The sequence below is a fragment of the Ciconia boyciana genome, chromosome 18 (assembly GCF_034638445.1).
Source record: "Ciconia boyciana chromosome 18, ASM3463844v1, whole genome shotgun sequence".
Lineage (NCBI taxonomy): Eukaryota > Metazoa > Chordata > Aves > Ciconiiformes > Ciconiidae > Ciconia > Ciconia boyciana.
In genome coordinates this window covers 13,061,456-13,080,431 of record NC_132951.1, presented here as the reverse complement: position 1 = coordinate 13,080,431, position 18,976 = coordinate 13,061,456, and the positions used below count along the sequence as shown (strand labels likewise).

At 53.0% G+C, this 18,976-nt stretch overlaps 1 protein-coding gene across 3 annotated transcripts in view; it reads right to left on the bottom strand.

The window, feature by feature from the left end:
* Window positions 1-18,976, bottom strand: part of LOC140661323 (dual specificity testis-specific protein kinase 1-like) — a 43,473-nt gene that overhangs the window by 14,615 nt on the left and 9,882 nt on the right. For 2 of the 3 annotated variants that reach the window (XM_072883272.1, XM_072883274.1), the window contains exon 1: window positions 16,786-16,895. The exons of the other annotated variant lie outside the window; for it this stretch is intronic. The gene's annotated coding sequence lies outside the window, so the exon portion shown is untranslated. Of the gene's footprint in view, window positions 1-16,785; window positions 16,896-18,976 lie in introns of those variants that run through there. 3 annotated transcript variants of the gene reach the window in all.

The following is an 18,976-nucleotide window of genomic DNA, read 5'->3' as shown; positions in this document are numbered from 1 at the left end:
AGTGCAGCCCAGGAAATGTCCGGGGGACTTGGTCTTGCTCAGGCAGCTTATGTTGGGTTACAAGCCACTGTGTCTAAATTGGGCTTTTAGCATAGGTGATGTGCCACATACTAATGCCACATCTGTTACCCCAGAGCTCTACACGGGGCTTAGCTACTATTGCAGACAGAGGGTCATGGCTTGAGTGTGCTAGCGGGAAACAATCTTAAAAGGGTCCTTACTTGGCAGGTGTCTACAGTTCATTATAAGCCCTAAAGAATCACAGAACAAGGAAATGCCCCAGCAACCCTCCTCCTGTCTGCATATCCTGAATTTGACTCCAAGCCCCAAGTGCCTCTGCTAAATTGTCTTCCTTTTCCACTGCTCCGATTCTCACACTTCCCTCTCCAGTCCCCTCCCTCCGTTCCCCTTTCTGGCTTTTATGGTACCAGGCTCACACTCCTCCAAAGCCATATGCCATCCTTCCCCTTCTCCACATCACTTGCCTCTAGTTACTTCCAAAAATGCAGGTGAGGCAAATCTAGTGGAAAACGGGCTTCTGACACCCTGGATAATTGTAAACAACCATTGGTATGCTACAAAGCTGTCTGAGCACCTTCCACTCACAGCATGAGCTCAGATTCCTGGGGGCCTGGCGAGCTACTTTGCCAGACTGTAACCAGATGAGACAATGGTCAACAAAGAAGAATTCTTCAACGCTTCCAGCTGAAGCAAAGGTAAGCTCTGCCCTCCCTAAGTTTCTGTCCTAGGTCTTGTACCCAACAAGGAGCCGTACAGCATCCCTTGATCCCATGGATTATTTCATGGCTACTTTGCTTCTACAGGGTGAGGCAAAATCTGCACTCAGACGTGCATAAAATATTTGCACTGGTCACCTAATCCACCCACAGTCCAGCCAAGACTGCAGGAATCTAGTCACAGCAAAATCAACATGACACATGGGCTCCTACCTGATTGCATGGCAAACACCTACAGGACCAAAGCCCCAGAACTGCTCATGAACAGGGGAGCCCGTGGCCATGATCGGTGGAGAGCATTCAGATCAGGCACAGCACATGAAAGGTTACAGGGCCACAGCTTTACCCCTGCTCTGACCCAAGGACAGGCAACCAAGGAACATCCCATGATGGGACACAGCTGCAGGGACCTGCCTGGAGGTTTTTGCCTTGGGACGGTCACTGCTCCTGACAGCCAGCACTGTCTGAAACGCAGCCATGCCCGGCCCCCTTCCATCTAACCTGCACCCAGGCACCGCGCACCGGCACAAGGGAAGAGGCTTGTGCAGAAGCAGAGGACAGGACTCACATCAGTCACACTCAGCGCTGCTAAAGCCACCCTGCTCTGGCTGTGTCACTGAAGGCATTACCTTCCCAAAGGGACAATTCATCTAGACTCTGCAAGGATCTCTCTCTCTGGTGTGCAAAACGGCCCAGCTTTGGCAGGGCTTGGGGCATGGGTGCAGCAAGGCGAGGTGCCGGCACAAGCTGGTGGCAGGGTGCAGCAAAGGGCTTTTATTGCCATGCTCAGCATGCAGGGCCAAGGAGCAGGAGGGAAGACACAGGAGGTGCTGCAGCTCCAGGCCAAGCAAGTGGTGCTGCACGCTCAGTCAGCGAGACACAGAGGAGCTCCTCCACATCCTGCACAACTGGCCAGGACATAAGGGGACACTGACAGGGTCTGATGCATTCTGCTGACCCCAAGCTACCAACGAAACATGGACAAGGAATGGCAAAGGGTCGCCCTGAGCACTGGACCCATCTTTGAGGATGCAATCTCAAGATTTACCCACTCCTGCTCCCAATCCTGGGACACAGGTTTGCCCTCTCCTGTTGTGTGGATGGCAAAACAGTAACGCAGCAAGCCACAATCTCACCCCAGGAGTGCTGGTCACTCACTGGCAAGCACCCCCAACTGCTGCTCTAGCTACCAGAGACACATACCCAGCAGGCTCTGAAAGCCTCTCCCTCCACTTTAGCACACTTCAGTAACAAAAGAAAGAGAAAGAGGAGCCTTTCCTCAGCCAAGCACACCTGCAGGTGCCCTGATCCCCAGCTACCTTGGAGCCCCTCCTGCCTGCATGGTGACCCGGGCACAGGCACGACAGGTCCCCTTGGGCAAGGCAGGCTGCCTGGGGCTGCCTCTTCCACAGGGAATGGTTTCCTTTTCAGAGGCCTCTCTGTTCAGTGCTTTTCCCACATACCATCTCCTCCCGCCATGACCTAGTTCATCAATTGCCTCTTTGTCCAGTAAAGAATCTCTGCAGCATCCCCAGCACGCCAGGAACAGCCCCTCGCATTATGCCGCTGAGTGGGAGCCGAGTCTTTATTTTCTTCTTATAAATGCGGCTGTTTGTCCCCAGATTAGTGCTGACATGTAGGCTGGGGGAGGAAACGGCCTTTCAAAATGCCAAGATTTATTTGAAGGCTTCCTAGGAGCCAGGGAGGGAGGGGGAGAGGATGGGAGAAGGACAGGGAGTGGGAAGGGCGGTCTCGGGGGACAGCCCGCAGCCCCAGGCAGGAGGGCAGGGTGCATCCTCGCGTCACCAGCAAGGTTTAGACCACCCAAAGCTGTGCTTTTGGCTGAGCAGGCAAAGCGCAGGGGCAGCTGCCCGTATCCCCAGTGCTCCCAGCTTGAATTTGAACCACAGCGGGGAGACCAGGCTGGGCCACAGGAGGAAGCTCGTCCCCTTCAAGACTGCCCTGCCTGCAGGGAGAGGTGAGATGGAGAGAGGACTGTGGTGCCACTGGCTTCCACCACCCTCTGGGGAAACTGCCCGTGTCCCCAAGCTTTCAGCTGTGCCTGCAGTGAGGGAGGAGCTCCCTCTGTACACAGCAGCCAACATGCACCTTCCAGTTCACCAGGGCAGCAAGAAGCACCGAGGAAGCAGCTCATGGGCAGCTGTGAGCTGTCATTGCAGAGAACCCTCTCCTTGCCAGATTAAAAACATGACATTAGCAGTCATTTTGAAAAGCAGACCTGCGGCACCATCTTCCTCTGGGCTTTCCTTGTATGCAGCCACCAGAGAGGCACCCCCATGCCAGGGAAGGGTCCAGCTCCCCAGCAGGGCTCGCTGGGACTGCCCATGCTTGCTGCCATGCCACAGGCTCGACGAGGCTCCAGCAGCTGCCAGGGCTGGCAGAGAGGCCATAACCAGCACTGTACACGCACCCTGTGAAAGCAATCGTGCAGCCAAAAGCGTGGCTCTGGCCCCACCGCCACGGCTGGCTCCAGCCCGGGGAAGGACCCAGCAGGAGCAGGAAGGCGTCAGGGGGTTTATTCCCTCTGTTCAGCAATGCAGCACCCATTGCTTCCAAGTAAGCCACCACCCACCTGGCAGACCAGCTCTCCTAGGCCCGTGCACAGCCAGACACAGCCCCAAGCATCTACCCAGGCCCAGGCTCTGCTGTGACAATGCAAACTCCAGGCTTCAAACTCCTCTTCTAGACAGCAAATTTTCCTGCAAAAAGAGAAGAATAGACTCTCCCTCCTCTCACCCGCCAGACAGCCAACCTGCCTCCCCTGCCACTGTTTCCAGGACTTTTCTTGCTATCATCACAAAAGCAAAGAGCTTCTCCCCAGCCTCCTCTGCCAGTAAGCGGGAGGCTGGACCAGCCCCAGGGACCTCCCTGGACCAGGAAGCCCAGTGCCTGATGGCTGGAGCTTTGCCCTGGGGAGCAGCATGTAAAAGCTTATCTGGTGCTTTCTAACATGCCATGCAAAAACCTTCTGTGAGTGGGATCACTCTGTAAACAAAATATCTTTGCCAGGACAGCAGGGTGCCAGCACTGGGTGCCAGCACTGGGGTGCGCAAACGGTGGAGCCCACCCTCCTGGTGGAGAAGGGGGTGTGCACTGACCGTGTATGTGTGCGTGTGTGCACACGTGTGCAGGATTTGGCCTTGGGGGGATCAGGTGCAGAAGGACGTTTAGAAATCCATAGGTGCTTATCAACATTTTGTAAGCGTCTAGCACTGGGGTTCACCTGTCGTGTTGCTGATAACGATCCTGATGCTTCACTGACGGCCAGTTGTTTACATCTCATCAATAAATCAGTAAATCACTTCAGACCCCAAATGGTTTAAACCACACAAGTTGAGTGGTTTTCTCCTGCAGCGCATGCGTGGGGTGCATGGGCAACGCTCCCTACAGCCCTCTCCATCCTGCCCTGCCTGCGCTTGGCTCACGCAGACAGAGGGATGAGTGCTCCTGAGCTCCCAGGTGAAAACGCAAAGCAAATCCAGACAACAGTAGTGACATTAGATGAGATCATCTGTCTAAGCCAGATGAACAAAACACCTCCGTAGAGTTACTCAGCATTTATCTCTGTCAACAGAAATGGACGTTCTTCCGTTCTGGCTTTTTATAATAGACACCAGCAAAACTTCTTGTAGCATAAGGAAAATGTAGTAGGTCAAGCAAAACCAAAATGGACTTGCTGATCCCTAAAAATATGTTGCTGATCCCTAAAAATATGTCATCAGTATTTTTGAGTTCTTGACCCACAAAAAAAAGGAAAAAGTATTTCCCAAATACTCCCGGCCTGGGGAGGAGGCTAAAGACAGACCACAGCTCCTGCTGCCCAGCAAGAGGATGGTTTCCCACAGATAAAACAGTGACATTCACCAGTGAGAGGATGTCAGGAACAACCCTGCAGCCAATAGCTCCCAGCATCACCAGGGACCAGCTGGCTTTCCCTGGATGCCATCATTACACAAGTTACCAATTAGCTTTTCGTAGACATCTTCACATACATGAGAACACCTAGTCTAAGCTTGGCTGTTTCCCTCAAGCTAACTGCAATATATTTGATCTCTCCAGTCAAAAAAGACAATTTTCTGTTGGAAAAAAAACATAAAATAAAACAGAATCAGGAGGCAAATTAAAATAAATTACGCAGCAGGGATAAAGGGATACTTGCATTTCATTTGAGCATGAATGCATTTTTCATAAAATGAAATAAATAAATACAGCCTGGAAAGTAAGACTTTAAAAGCTCAGGATAAGTTACTGGCAGGATAAATCATTTTCTCTTTGCAAATTCAAGTGCTTATTATGCTGCTGTCAACAAGGACATCTGTGCGCCACAGACCTGGACGAATCCTGCCCTCCTGGGACAGCATCATGCTCACAGGGCCAGGATCACACCCTGGATTGCAATCCCAGCTTTGATTTAGCTGCTCAGATTTCAAACATATCCCTTGCCAGGTAAGAAAGAAACCTTAGGAAAGATCTAAAATCTGGGAAATCTGCTTCCCCAGGAGACTTAAACACAAAGGAAAGTCACAAGAGAACTGATAGCTAAAGTATCCTTTTGCTGAGGAGAAAATGCCAAGTAATAGGGACAAGGGCATTATAAGATCCAGCAAATGGGAACTCAGATGATCCAAGAGGACAGCAGGTTCTTGGCACAGCTAAATATAGGTCTTTGTTATAACTGGCCACCATGTGACATAAATCCCCCTCGAAATCTGAAATAGTTAAAAGACTCCACACACGTTCTGCTGAGGGAGGACCTAAGCATTGGAAAACCTGATCAGGACACAGTCTTGATCTCACCTAAGTTATAAACAAGATGCATGTTATTCAGAAAGCAACCTAACCAAAAAGCATAACGTTTCCAGGTGAAGATCTATGGCTGATGCTACCTACAAGGGGGAGACAAGCTCTTAAGATCTGGCCCTAAAAATTAGTATTTCCCCATGGCTTTCAAGGAAGACATCAATTGTCTGTAACTTTAACTTTAGCAATGAACATTTTTGAAGATAAGTGGCGAGGCACTGGCTCCTCCAGCAACCGACTTGCCCCCTCCCCACAAGACAAGTCTTCAGGGGAATGAAGACACAGCTGGTCCCCTCCTCATCCAAGGACCCCTGATCTCCAGCTCCCTTGTGCCCACACCCAGTGAACCGAGTCCCACTTGAAACAGCTTTCACAAAACTGATAAAGACTCATCAGGCCAGGATGCATAAGGACATGTAGGCAGCTAAGATGCAGTTTGGCCTCTAGCAGGGTTAAGGACAGTCAGGCACCTAAGTCTTCCAAGAAGAACTTGGCTGTTCTGCACTAAGTTTTGGGCAAGTTTAACCCAACCATCTGTGAAGGTCTCTGTGCGGAGTCCTCCCCAGTAACACTCCCCGTGCACAGAAAGTGCCACAGCACTGCCTGCCTGATGGGAAATTAGTGGGTTTTGAAGGAAGAGAAACAAGACAAGAACAAGTGAAAACACACTCTCCAGGGCAGCCAGCAGAGAAGGCTTCAAGTAGGCTTGCCTTGCAAAATGGAAAATGATTGACAAGACACACGGATTCCTTTGAGATGGAAAGGTGCAGAAAAGAGTAGAAAAAAAAAACAGTTGTAACAACTCAGCAGTCACAAGCCTAATCCCACACATTTACTGTCTATCTCTGCTCCCGTTGCTACACTCTTCATGCATTTTCTGTTATTTTTATTTTAATTCTGAAGACTCATGGTACAAGGCCCCTAATTGATGTCATATGGCACTTATTTCACCAGCATATATAAAGCTCATTTTCCCCTGATATTTAATTGACACTATACAAATGAAAAAGCAGAGCAGGGCACGTGGGTGTTTAAAAGGAAGCTCAGCGTGCGGGAACTGTCAAGCATTTGAGCTGGCTAGAACATCCCCAGCCCACCCTCTCCATCAAGAAAAATGCAGTAGGATGAGAAAAGATACCGTGACCTTACTGCTGAAATGTTTGAGGCATCATCTGACAGCGATTACCGTAACTTGCTTCTTGTTACAGCCCAGAGACAAGGGCTGTGGGCTGTGGAGGGACTGGGGAGGGAGGTGGGGGCCGTACCGTCAAACAGCCCATGAAGGGCCGGGCTTCTTGCAAACCCAAACGTGCACCACAGCAGGTGAAAACCGTGCCCTTTAGCTTTGGGGTTTCCAACCAAAACCCCAAAGATAAATCTCAAATCTCAATGACTCTGTGTTGTTCCCAGAAGCCAAGAGATTTTTTGGCTCAAGGATTGTTCTCGGTGCAGATAGCCAGAGTCCTAAGCTAGAATAAAGGCTCAGGCTGTTTGCCACGCACTGCTGGTGGATCACCCCACGGTGAATAAGCCTCTGTGTCCATCTCCTCAAATGCCAAAAGGCAGTAACAGCACTTTGCTGGTTTCATGAGACATTCTGGTACCTCAGCAAGGAAAACCTCATCTACAACAACCAACATCACTCCTTGTCAGGGAGAACATGATTTCCTGCCCCTCAGGTCCTCTCCTGCATGTCTTGCTTGGTCTCCTGAAGCGTTTGCTACCTCCCGTCCATAAGAACGCGCTGGGCTGGAAATGGCCACGCGCTGTGCTGCGGGCACACCAACAGCTCACCACAGCAGTAACACCTGACGCTAACAGTGCTTTATATGTTCAATAAGCTGCTGGAGCACTACATGGTCTTCGCCAGCTGTTTCTGAGCAATGCAAAAGCTTCCCTGCTGAGCTTCACACACAAGCTCTCACCACACCTGGTGAGTAGTTTTCCTCTACTTCCTAAACCTGGTCTCGGTTCCTGCTAGCTCTTATATCTAATGCATTAAACACCCACAAAAAACACTGCATAGAAACAGCACCAAATCCCCTGAAAGCGCTTCATTTTGGGGATGCTTAGAGGACATTAACTGGGCTTTGCACTTTGGGAGCCAGGTGGGGAGAAACTTGATTTTACACATGGAAAACCATCAGGAAATGGCTCAAAGTCACAGAACTGCCCCAGCTCCATTTCGGAGAGGACCCAGCAGACCTGAGACCCATGCTCCAGCCATATCTCCATCCCTCAGAGACAAGGGGATGAGTGGAGTGAAAAGGTAGCTAATGGGGACCCACCTCCTGTTGACTGCTGTATCTACAGACTCCCAGTGAATGACGGAAAGAATCGCCCAATGGGTCCTTGTGGCATCCCCCAACACTGTGGTGCTGGCTGCCGTTGGGGACAGGGACAGCCTTCAGGGACCACAAAACTCTGCTCTTCTGAGGCTGTTCCTAGGAAAACACTAACCATGATAAACTGAATTAAACATTTTAAGGTCTCTGAAATCTGTAGGTGGGCAGACACCAGAGTCACCACTGTGACCGTGCTGCTCCACAAGATTATTCATGTATGGCACAGAAAAATCCTGCAGAAGTGGCACAGCCCAGTGAGTAACAAGCTGACTCAGGACACCTGGGCTGCAGCCCCAGCCAGCATCTCCTTGACATCACCTTTCCTCCTCCTTCCTCTTCTTGGCTTTTCTCAGCCCGGCAGGACAGGGACCTGCTCCTAATCCGCACCGAGCTTGCAAAATGGAGCAAGTGCTACCAGAGCTAGAGGCTCATGAGGAACAGCTGCCCCAGAGACAACCATTTCCCACTGTTTCTCCCTCTCATCGTGGGACCCCAAGCCCAGTGGAAAGTGGGACCCTCTGAGTACAAGGACCCCGTACCTGGGCTAGGGATGAAGGCCACAGTACCGCCTCAGCTAAAAGCATCCTGCCCAGCTGCCCTGCCATGCAGGAGGTATGCTAGCCACCATCACATGCCTGCTTTGATACAGTCTGACTGCTTTACTTAGGCATCAATTCACCTGAAAACCATTTTTGCAGGGTTCATTCTCAGCCAGATGAGTCCCTGACATGCCTCACCACCAGCACCAGGACCTCCAGTGCCAGTTCATGGGCGAGGGGGCAGGCAGGGTGGACCTGCCCTTCCCTTTGCAGCCTGGACTCGCGCTGGGCGAGCACTCCTGTCTACCGCAGTGTTAGTCCGGAGCAAAGGGGGCCACAGCTCTGAAGCTGAGGACGGGCATGTTTCCTAGCATGGCCCACACTCAGAGAGGGCAGAGCAGCCTCCGGCAGAGCCCCTCGGAGGCTGGATCAGTGCAGAGCCAGCATAGCCCGGCTGCCAGGTCCTTCCAGAGCTTCATCTCCTCCTGATCAATGAGAAAGCACCCTCAGCCAGGTTACTGCACCCTCCCCAGCGCCTGACAAACAGCTCTTTGCTGACATTTGCCCAAAGCCATATTTGCATCAAGCTGGGGAGGAAGGAAGGGACAGCGGAACATGTTTCTGCCCTGTTTCCACAGGAAAGCCACACTCTGCAGCATCCTGCAGCCAAGATGGGAGATGGAAAGCCATGGACACAGCCAAGGGCATCCGTGTCTCTGGGGCTGGACCAGGGGCTTTTGCACCAGCTGCAGTCAGCCAGGGAAGGAGCATCTGCTGTGCCCCTTCTCAGACTCCAAACGGCCTTTTGGTCCCACATCCACTTACAAATCATCGCTTCCCACCACCTCTGGGATGCAGCAATGCAGGATGGAAGGTGGTACATTTTCCAGACATCTCAGGGGCTTGATGAGTTTAAGGGAGAGCAAATCAACCCTTGGCTCATCAGGCATGAAAAGCATTCATTCATCACCTCTATGTCCCATTCACCACTCTCAGGTGAGCAAAGTTTCTCATTTTAAGTCCAGGGCTGCCCAAAGAGCACCACTATCACCATGGGCCTACCTCTCACGCCATAGCACCAGCACAAAGCACTGCTCAACATTTAAAAGGAGCACAAATGGGAACAAGAATATGCTCTTCAAACTGCTCCATGCCGTTCTTTGGCAGGTGCATAGACAGAGCAGAGGGTTCAGTTGAAACCAGCACACAAGAAACAACTGCAGCAGCTGTCCTGAAACAGGGCACCTGAAATAAGCCATGGTCCATTTGGGATCCTGTGCACTGGGGCTGCCAGGAGGCTTGAAGCTACCAACAGAAGAGTGAGGGCTGCGTGTGTCGGGCATTAGAGGTCTGAACATTACACTTAATTGCAGAGGGGGAACGCTGCTCTGCCCTGCAGGGCTCAAGGGATGCTCGCAAGGGGCTCCTGATGGTGGGAGCACAGCCACAGGCGCACCCATGTCTCCAGGGCAGAGGAAGCGAGCTGTGGGCTGTGCTCCAACACTCAGCTGTGGGGACAGTGCTCACCTGCCCCCAGCACCCAAAAGGACCTGGGCAAAGTGGGGCAAAGCCTGTGCCCTGCCAGAGGTACTGAGGACACCACAGAAGGATACCCCAGGAGGTGGGATCAGTCTTTCTTGGGAAGTGCTGGTCTTTCTCCAGCGACTATTAAAACCACCAGGGAGACCCGCTTGGACCAGACACCCCACTTTCAGAGAACTAAAGCTGGTGAGAGGCGACTCCGGGCCCCTCGAGGCTCCAGGCCTTAGTTTGCCCTTCTGCTGACAGCAGCCATTTGGGCAGAGACAAACAGCAGCTGAGAGACACCTGAGGAAATAACTTGAGAATTAAAACAAAGCAAACGCAGTCTTTAATTTAAGGGCCACCCCCATTCTGGCAGAGGATGATCCCTTGGCCAAGGGAGCACAGCCTGCTGTTGCTGCCCGCAGGCTCAGCAGACACACCAGCCACACGCAAGAGGCATCAGCATGCAGGGAAAGCCAGAGAGCAGTGGCAATGCTTTTTTAACTCAGGGTGACACCAATGAACGACCCACTTGATCTGGTCACAACAGAGGTATAATAAACAGCCTCGCTGTGCATCCCTCCCTTGCTCCACCATCATGGCTTCCCACCCTTGCCCCAGTTCCCTTCCCCATTCAGCTATGCTTGGGCTCTGCTTCGTTTTCCAAGCCCTGCGAAACCTAAGGCATAAACAAAGCATCACCCTTCTGTTAAGCAGAAATCATTCATCCTATTCCCTTCCTAAAGAGACCACTTTTCCCCTCTCCATGTTTGCAGGTCACAGTTCAAGAAAAAGATAAGCCAAAGAGCTGCTGAGAGGATGGAGAAAAGCTGCCCCCAGCCTCCTTGTCCGCGGGAGGCAGTGAGCGGTGGAGCAGCTGCAGTGGTGGGCACCCAAGCAGGCAGCTGAATTTTAAAGCCTGCATAATTCAGCAGTGAATTTGACTCATGCTTCCTAATCCTGTCTCCAGAGCAAGATGCATGTGCCTCCCTGAGGGGATGGCTCCAATGTAATTTTAATTAACTCTTGATCCACCATGAGAGGAAGGGCAAAGCTTCCCCTGGGCTGATGCACGCCAAAATATCCATATTGCCCAGCCTTTTCAGCTAGGCTGCCTCTGGAGTGAAGAGGCGGTCACTCAGAACTGGGACTTTACATGCCTCAAATTGCCCTCTGGATGTGTTTCTCTCCCTCCACCATTTACAGGAGCTTCTGGGGCACTATCCAGATAATTCACAGCCTTATACTGCATTCCCCATAACCTTTCTGTGTCTCATTTCTCAGACTGCACAAGGAGGAGAAGAGCCCAAGTCCTCGCACTGCCACATTCACTCCAGTGCCTTTGCAGATGTACCACCTTGGACCGAGCCACTCCTGTGCTGGGCAGGGCAGCGCAACAGGGACGAGGTGGTGGTGGGTCCCCAAGCAAGAGGCATCTTGGCAGCAGACCTGAATCCAGCAGAGGACACAGACAGGCTGGTGAACCTGGTGTGGTACCTTGCTGGTTCAGAGGGGTCATCCTGGGAGAAATTCTGCCCCTTGTAAGCTTAAGAAGCCCCCAGCACATTTCCCCTTGCACATTTTCCACTCTCCAGCCAAAGCAGGACTGTAGTAAATATCCAGCAGATAAAGCTGAAATCCAGTTAGAGCATCTCAGACATTATTTTTCCCAGCAGTGGAAAATTAATCACAGCAGCCCCACCGACTCCAGCTGGCTCATCCCCAGTGCTGGAGCTATGGTCTTCAGCAGCCAAACGACTGATCTTTCCAGGCAGCTTAAAACAAATTAATGAAAGACAAAGAATTTGGCACAAATTTTCTCAACCTTTCATAGATAAGGGGTAGAAAACCCCTTTTCTGCTTCTTAGCCCTCTTCCTGCAAAAAGCTAGAGCAAAATTATTTCAACAGGTTTGGTAGAGACTGCTGTGCTTTGAAGCTTTCTCAACACTGGAAAAACACATTTTCAGACCTGCTTTCATGGTATTATGCAGCTCGTGCACAGAAACAAACCACCCCCTCTCACACTATACAGACAAAGTTGGGAGATGACAAATCCTCTTAGATTCACCAGCACTGAAGAGGGCTTGTTTCAGCCAGCCCATTTCTCAGTCTCCGCCACGCAAATCTTCCCAGGAGCTGGTGTGATGGCCAATGCTGGTGTGATGGCCAATGCTGGCGTGATGGCCAGCTGCACACCTCTGCTACCCTGGCTGTACCAACAAGCACACAAGGCAAACACACTGGCTTCAAGACTCTGTGTTATAAGAAATGTGACTGAGGCTCCAGATCTCAGCTGTGGCAGAGGTTTTTGAATTGCAAACACAGATATATTAAGTCACTTTATTTTTTTTCCCCTGCAACAGATTAATTCATGCTCAGAAAAAAAGCTACTTCAAGAAACAGCTGCTGATGGTGGGAGGCCAGCGAGGGAGCACCCCATGGGCACTGGGCCTCTCCATCCCATCTGTACACAGGGACTAAAACCACAGTAATCTACCTGCCAGAGGCTGCATGAGATAAGTAGGTAAGAAATAATTTCAAAGCCCATGCTTTGAGATGGAGGTAGCCAGACCCACCTCAGCACAGCAGCCGAGTGCTTTCTCAGAAGTTCAGCATCTCCACAGCACTTTTGGGCACCACGTCCCTGCCCTGCACCTGGCCCTCACCCCAGCCCCCCGCAGCCAGGCTGTGTGGATGAGAGGGAAGACAGTCCCTGCTCCGACAGCCTCCAGGATACGTCCTGCAAGACACAAGTCCTTCCCAGGGGAGTGAAGGAGGGTGAGCTCAAATCCTGCTATGTCAGGGAGGGGTTTGTCTGTCTGCCTTGGGGGCAGTACCCCAAGCTGAGGTTGCCTCAAGCATCCAGGACTGCTCTCCTGTAACACCCTGCTCTCCTCCCTTCTCCACTCCGAGCCTTCCTCTTGCCACTGCCTGCTGTATCTAATCCACTACTGGCTTATTAAAAACCATACAACTTGTGGAAAGTTGAACTTCAACTGGCTGACAAGCTGCCCAGCTCTCCTACATGCCTCAGAAAGTCAGGTTAGCCCTGCTAGGGAAATCAATCAATCATTTACCCCCATTAAATCCATTTCTCCATGTAATGCTATATAAACAAGCAGTATTTGCATGACAACATGTTATAAGAAGTTTCTCAAGGCAAGCAAACTGTTTCCAAGAGCTCCGCACACAACGTCACAGCCAGCTAATGCCAGGGACACCGAATGCAGTATAGTGTCTCTCCAGGGAACAAGGTATCACTCAGCAGCTCCCAAAGGGCCAAGGAAAGAGAAATTGATTTGCACCTGAGATTTGCATTTTCTTATCAATGTAGCACAGCAGACTGAGCCCCTAAGGCAATCCCAGCTCTGTACAGACGTTATCTCATACCAGTCCACTGTTGCAAAGCAGGAAGACTTGGCTATCACTAACAGATGGAAAAACTAAAACTAAAACATAAGAAAAGCAAGTTAAGTGACTTGCCAAAGGCCACGTGATGAGCCAGTGTCAAGGTGGGGTGTCAAGTCTGAGCTGTGAGGGCTGAGAAGGGCCCCCCTCACCCCTGGGTTCACAGACCTGGCTCTGCTCCCACTCTGCCACCTGGCTCTGCCTTCTGGGCTCCCACTTGTAGCTCAGCACAGAAGGGATACAGTAATTTGTACTGAATAGCTCTCAATGCCTATTTTTCTTCTGTGAATCTGCCCAATAAAGCTTTTGAAACTACATAAATATTTAGCCCCAGAACATACTTTGGCCAGAAGTTGCACAGCTCGGTAGCACGGCCTGTGTCAGTGCTACCCGCCACCGCAGGCTCTTCACATCCCCTAACATCACTGTAGAGCCCTTAACTCGGCTCTGGCAGAGCAGCAGTATGGCGAGCAGACTCCCCAGCTGGCAGGCTCATGCCCACAGTGGGTTTTTGTACACTGTGCTTTGCTCACTGCCCACTTCCACACCAAGGAGGGAGGGCAGCAAAGAGGAACCTGGGCAGCAACCAAGCAGTTGAGGAGTAGGAGGCTGGTGAAGACGCAGTTTGTGCACCTTACCTGTCCAAGGACAGCAAGGCCCATTCCCACCCCGCTATAACTCCAGCGGCTTCCACAAACTTCCAGCACTATGGAGCTGACCAACTGTACATGCTCTTTATCTAATTACAGCTGTCACTGAAGACACAGCACTGGCCAACCACTTGCTAAATAGCAGCAACACGCCACTTCACATTCGGTGGCAAGAGATGTACAGCTCCTAGCCTTAAGCACTCATGTTGAAGATCAGATGGGGCAGGAGCCAAAGCATTTGCCATCAGTGCTCAAAGTTGAAAGTTGCCTCAGAAACTGTGCTCCAAGTCAAAATCCCATGGCCTTACTTTATGTAAAGCCAGGCTGCTGCTTTACATAAAGTTTTCATTTCAAAATCTGCCCTTAGGGGAGAAGATTATGCAAGACTTAATTTGAACAGTAGGAATGACCCTGAAGAGTTTTCTTTAAAGGCCCTGATGTTTTAAACTCTGACTGTAGGAAGCCACCAGGCTTCCAGTCCCCAGCAGAAGAAAACCAGTTTCTGTGCTCACAAGGCAGACAAGCAGCAGCTTTCTCCATACAGCAAGAAGCAGGGAGGTGGCAGAAAAATCACAACTTCTGCCATAAGTGGACTTCCCCTCTTATGCCCCATGCTCTCCAGATAACTCCTGTGCCACTCCCCAGTTGCAGGTACATTTGGGTGCAGCCTGAAGATACCGAACATACTCCCAAAAGCTTTGCCAAGTGGTGTAGAAAGATGCTTTGGTTACGAGAGGACCTCCAGTTTCAGCCCATGAGCTTACACATTGCTTTGGGATCCTCTGAAACATCACTAGAAAGCACCAAACCTGATGATCATGGGGCTAATAATATAAAGAGAAAGTAACAACAGCAAGCATCAGCAGTGGGGACTGCCGAGGGATTTACTGTGCGAGGAGGACCTTGCCTGGTGGACCAGCGCAACAGAGATGCTGGAAACACAGCTGCATCTCACCCCACAGAGCCTCCCCGCCAGCTGCGAGTAGCAACATTCCTGTGAGAGCACCCGCTCCCTGGCGGAGTAAGATTCAATGGGAAAAGGACAAGCAAATACGTGCCAGGTACCCTGAGTGACTCAGCCCTGACTCCTGCCTGTGGAAGGACCGTGGGCCAGGCGAGGACCCTCCAGTGAGGTTCCTGCAGGACCCTGCGGGGCTCTCAGTGCTGCCCGGTCTTCCCCATGCTGACAGGCCCATCCTATGACGAGCTGATGTCCCAGCTTTGCAGCCTGGTGCATCCCTCAGCCTCATTGCTCAGGTCCACCTTGGTTCTACATACTTTTTCTGTTCAGAGACAGGAACACTGTAACTCTCGCCTTGTGATTTATAACCATCCACGTGGAGGTAGCTCTGCTTTGAACACTTCAGCTCCAGCTGGCGTCTGTTTGGCCCCTTGCAGGTCTGTGCCATGCTATGACTGACCTTGCACGATAACAGCAATCCTTTCACTACTCAGTGCTAGCTTTTTACCATTTGTTTACCCCACAGCTTTACCTACACTTTGCATGCAGGTTTTACATAGCCTCCAACTCAGTTTTCCCTGTTTGAGTGTTGTTGTTTTTTTTTTTAAAGAAAAACAAGATACACTTGGGATTGAAGCTGAAGGCAGGATCCTGCAGCTCACGCCTGCTCTCTCCTGGGTACTGTTTCTGCACTGGAATTGCTGAAGTTGGCAGGGAAACGGAAGAAAGAGACCCTGGAGCTACTGGGCCACAGACGTGGGAGAATCCTGCCTGAGCCACCCTGAGCCATTCCTTGCCGCGGCAGGGCCCTGCTCCTAGGGCTGCTCCCGGGCAGATCCACGTCTCCAAGCCAGGTGCACCAAGAAAGAGCAGGGGAAGAGGGACCTTTTCTGCAAAGCAGAGACTGGGCTGAAAACACATCTCTCCTTCAGCAAACCAATCTGAGCCAGCATGTGCACAGTATGTGCAAGCAGCATCAGAGCAGCATCAAAGGCAAACTACTTGCTTGGACATAGGGAAGGGTGACACAGAGCAACCACCCAGGAACTCCACACCAAGCACAAACTCTATTTTTCCCCCCTCAGGGTCCACTTTTTTCTTGCAGTCTTCCAAAAAGCCCAGAGCCCTTCTCCGAATTAAGACTAGGGACAGTGCTAGAGATATCGGTCTCCATGGACCGCCGAGCAGGTCCCGGGGCAGCAGCTGGGAAACCACCTCTGGCTCTGCTCAGGACCAGCCCAGCCCAGGAGAACCACCGACCCGCGCCATCCCGAAGCTGCTCCTGCTCGCCATCCCCTGCCCGCTCAGCCACTCCCCTCAGGCCGCTTCAGGACGAGGCGCAAAGCGGGCTCTCGGGACTAGGATCAGTTCGGTCTCCAAGCCCTGCAGGAGGGAGCAGGGCAGCCAGCAGGGCTCGATTAATAAAACAGTGTCCCCTTGCAGCTCGCTCAAGAGCTCTACGAGCGGCAGGGTCTCGCTGCCGGAGGCACCCGCCCCGCCGCGGCTCCCCCGCAGCCTGCCCGGGGACCGCGGGCGGCGGCTCGGGGCGCGCAGCGGCTGCGGGCGGTGCCGCTGCCCCGGGCCGGCTCCCTGCGCCCGAGGCTCCGCTCCTGGAGGGGAGTCCGAGGGCGCTCGGGGAGCGGGGCGGGGGTGCCCCGTGTCCCCGGGGTGCGGCCCGCCCTCTCCGGAGCTTCCCGGCGGCAGGCGCCGGCCGAGCCGGCGCGGACACGGCGGGACACGGCGTGGGGCAGCCCGGGCACCGGCTCGGCGCCCCCCGCCCGGCCCGAGCGCCGACTCACCTGCTCCGGCTCGGCCCCGCTGGGCCCGAGTCCTGCAGGACGCGCTGCCTTCGGCTCGGCTCGGCACAACCGCCGCTCCCCCGGCGGGAGCCCGCGCGGCTCGGCCCGGCCCGGCCCCGCCCGCCCCAGCAGCGACGCGCCACCCCGCGTGCCGTGCACCGGCCCCCCTCCAAGGGAAGGCATCATCTCCACAGGACACCCCCTCCCCACCCTCCCGCAGGGCTCTCCCCAGTGCCGCAGCTCCTCCCGGGACAAAGGGCCGCGGCTCCGGGGGCAGCTGCCCCCCCCCGCCCCGCACACGGCATCGGCGTCGCTCGTGTCCAGCGTGCGGCTCGGCGTCAGCTGCCCCACGGCGTTCCCCACGCCCAGCCTCCTCCGTGAAGCACAGCAAAGGCGACCCCCAGCTATCGCCCCTCCCGTGCCCCCCTCTAGACCAGGAATGTCCCCCAGCCCACGGCGGGGCCGTGGCCAGCCGAGTCAGTTCCCCCTGCCCTGCCCCAGGGCAGCACCCTGGAGCACGCTGGCTCCCGGACAATGGCCGAGCAAGCGCTGCTCAGAGCAAAGGCAGTCCAAATGCCAGACACCACGTGCACACGCCTGTCTCACAAGGACACCACTGTCAGACCCCCGACTACTAAATGGTGACAGATCCTGGCACCGGGACTTCCCAGTACTTGCACAAAGCCAGAGCAGCTCATGCAACCCCAGCCTGAGGAAAGAAAGCACTTTCTATTCCCGTGTCTGACAGCAGGCCAAGTCTTCTCACCTCTCCTCCAGCTTTGCCTCCTCTCCCAGCTGCTATCCCGTCCCTTCATCCCCAGGATAAGGGTGCTCGTAGAGGGCAGCCACACAGCACCCACCACCACACGCTCCAGCTCTCCATGGATGCACGGAGCAGGAGCAGGGTGATCCCCCTCACTTGTGCAACAGGCACCGCAACGTTTCTCCATTGATACAAATGCTGCTGCAACATGGGGTGAAGGTGCCCTGCGGGTTACAGCAACCCCACTATGAGAGCACCCTGGACTCATTTCGGTTATTTGATGAGGACAAGACAAACAAAAATCCGGGTCATGCAGGAGCAGGAGGCAGCTGGGACTTGAGGAACACAGCTGGTGACAAGGGAGGCTGGGCAACCACGGCCAGAAACATCTGTGCTGCACTAGTGACTCTGGTGTGCTCCAGAGCAGGACGGGGCTCCCAGGACAGCAATGTGTGACCGAGGCACATGCTCAGCCCTCCATTCTAACCACAGCACTCCTGTCCCAAACTAACAGCAGGGACCAGGGAGAGGAGCAGGCAAGAAGGGGCAGTTAGCCCCCTGCACGCCTCTTCAGCCCTGCCAGCTTCCCAGGGATGCCCCACGCTGCCATGGCTGGAGGCACACGGAGCCAGGAGCAGCGTTTATCCCAGGCAGTGACGCAGGCTGCAGGGGAGATGCTTGGAGCAGCCACACAGGCTCTCCTGGGTGAGGGTCCTTAAATCCCCTCTGCAGAGGGATCAACCAGCCAGGGTAGTTTCCCCCAATAAGAAAGAAATAAGGTGGAGCAAAGGTGGCTAGTCAGATACAGCAGGAAACTTCATTTTAGGGGTGTCACAGACCCTCTTCCCCTCAAGCACTGTAGACCTCCTCCAACAGAGCTGGCACAGGGCACTGATGTGTGGAGAGCAACATCCAGCTGCTATGGGTCACAAGTTTTGCCCACATCTCCCCAAGGCCCCAGACATGATGTCTTGAAGCCCCTTGTACTTCTACATGACAACCGCCAACAAAGGAAGAAAAAGAAATCCCTTCTCTCTGGGATGTCATGTTCACCACGTGAAACATGCTCACGAACATGGCCATGTTTACCACATGAAAGGTAGGTTCCACAGATCACAACACAAGATGCAGTTTCAAAGCCCCCTTCCAGTACAGAAAGACAGCATTTAGACTTAACGAGCTGTTAAGGCTCTTAATGGCTTCTAGATACCTGACTTTAAGATATTTACTGCCCATTTACTGCTATCTTGTAAACACAGTTGCTAAGATGCAGCTGTAAAATGAGAAACCATCTTCAGAAGTGTCCTTCCACTGCAGCGCAGGATCTGAGAGCACCTGGCTGGGCAGTTACTGCACTGAGATTCAGGGCAGCAGCAACCTGCAAAGCTGCCCAATCCAGATGTACTCACAAGTCAGGCTACAATTTTG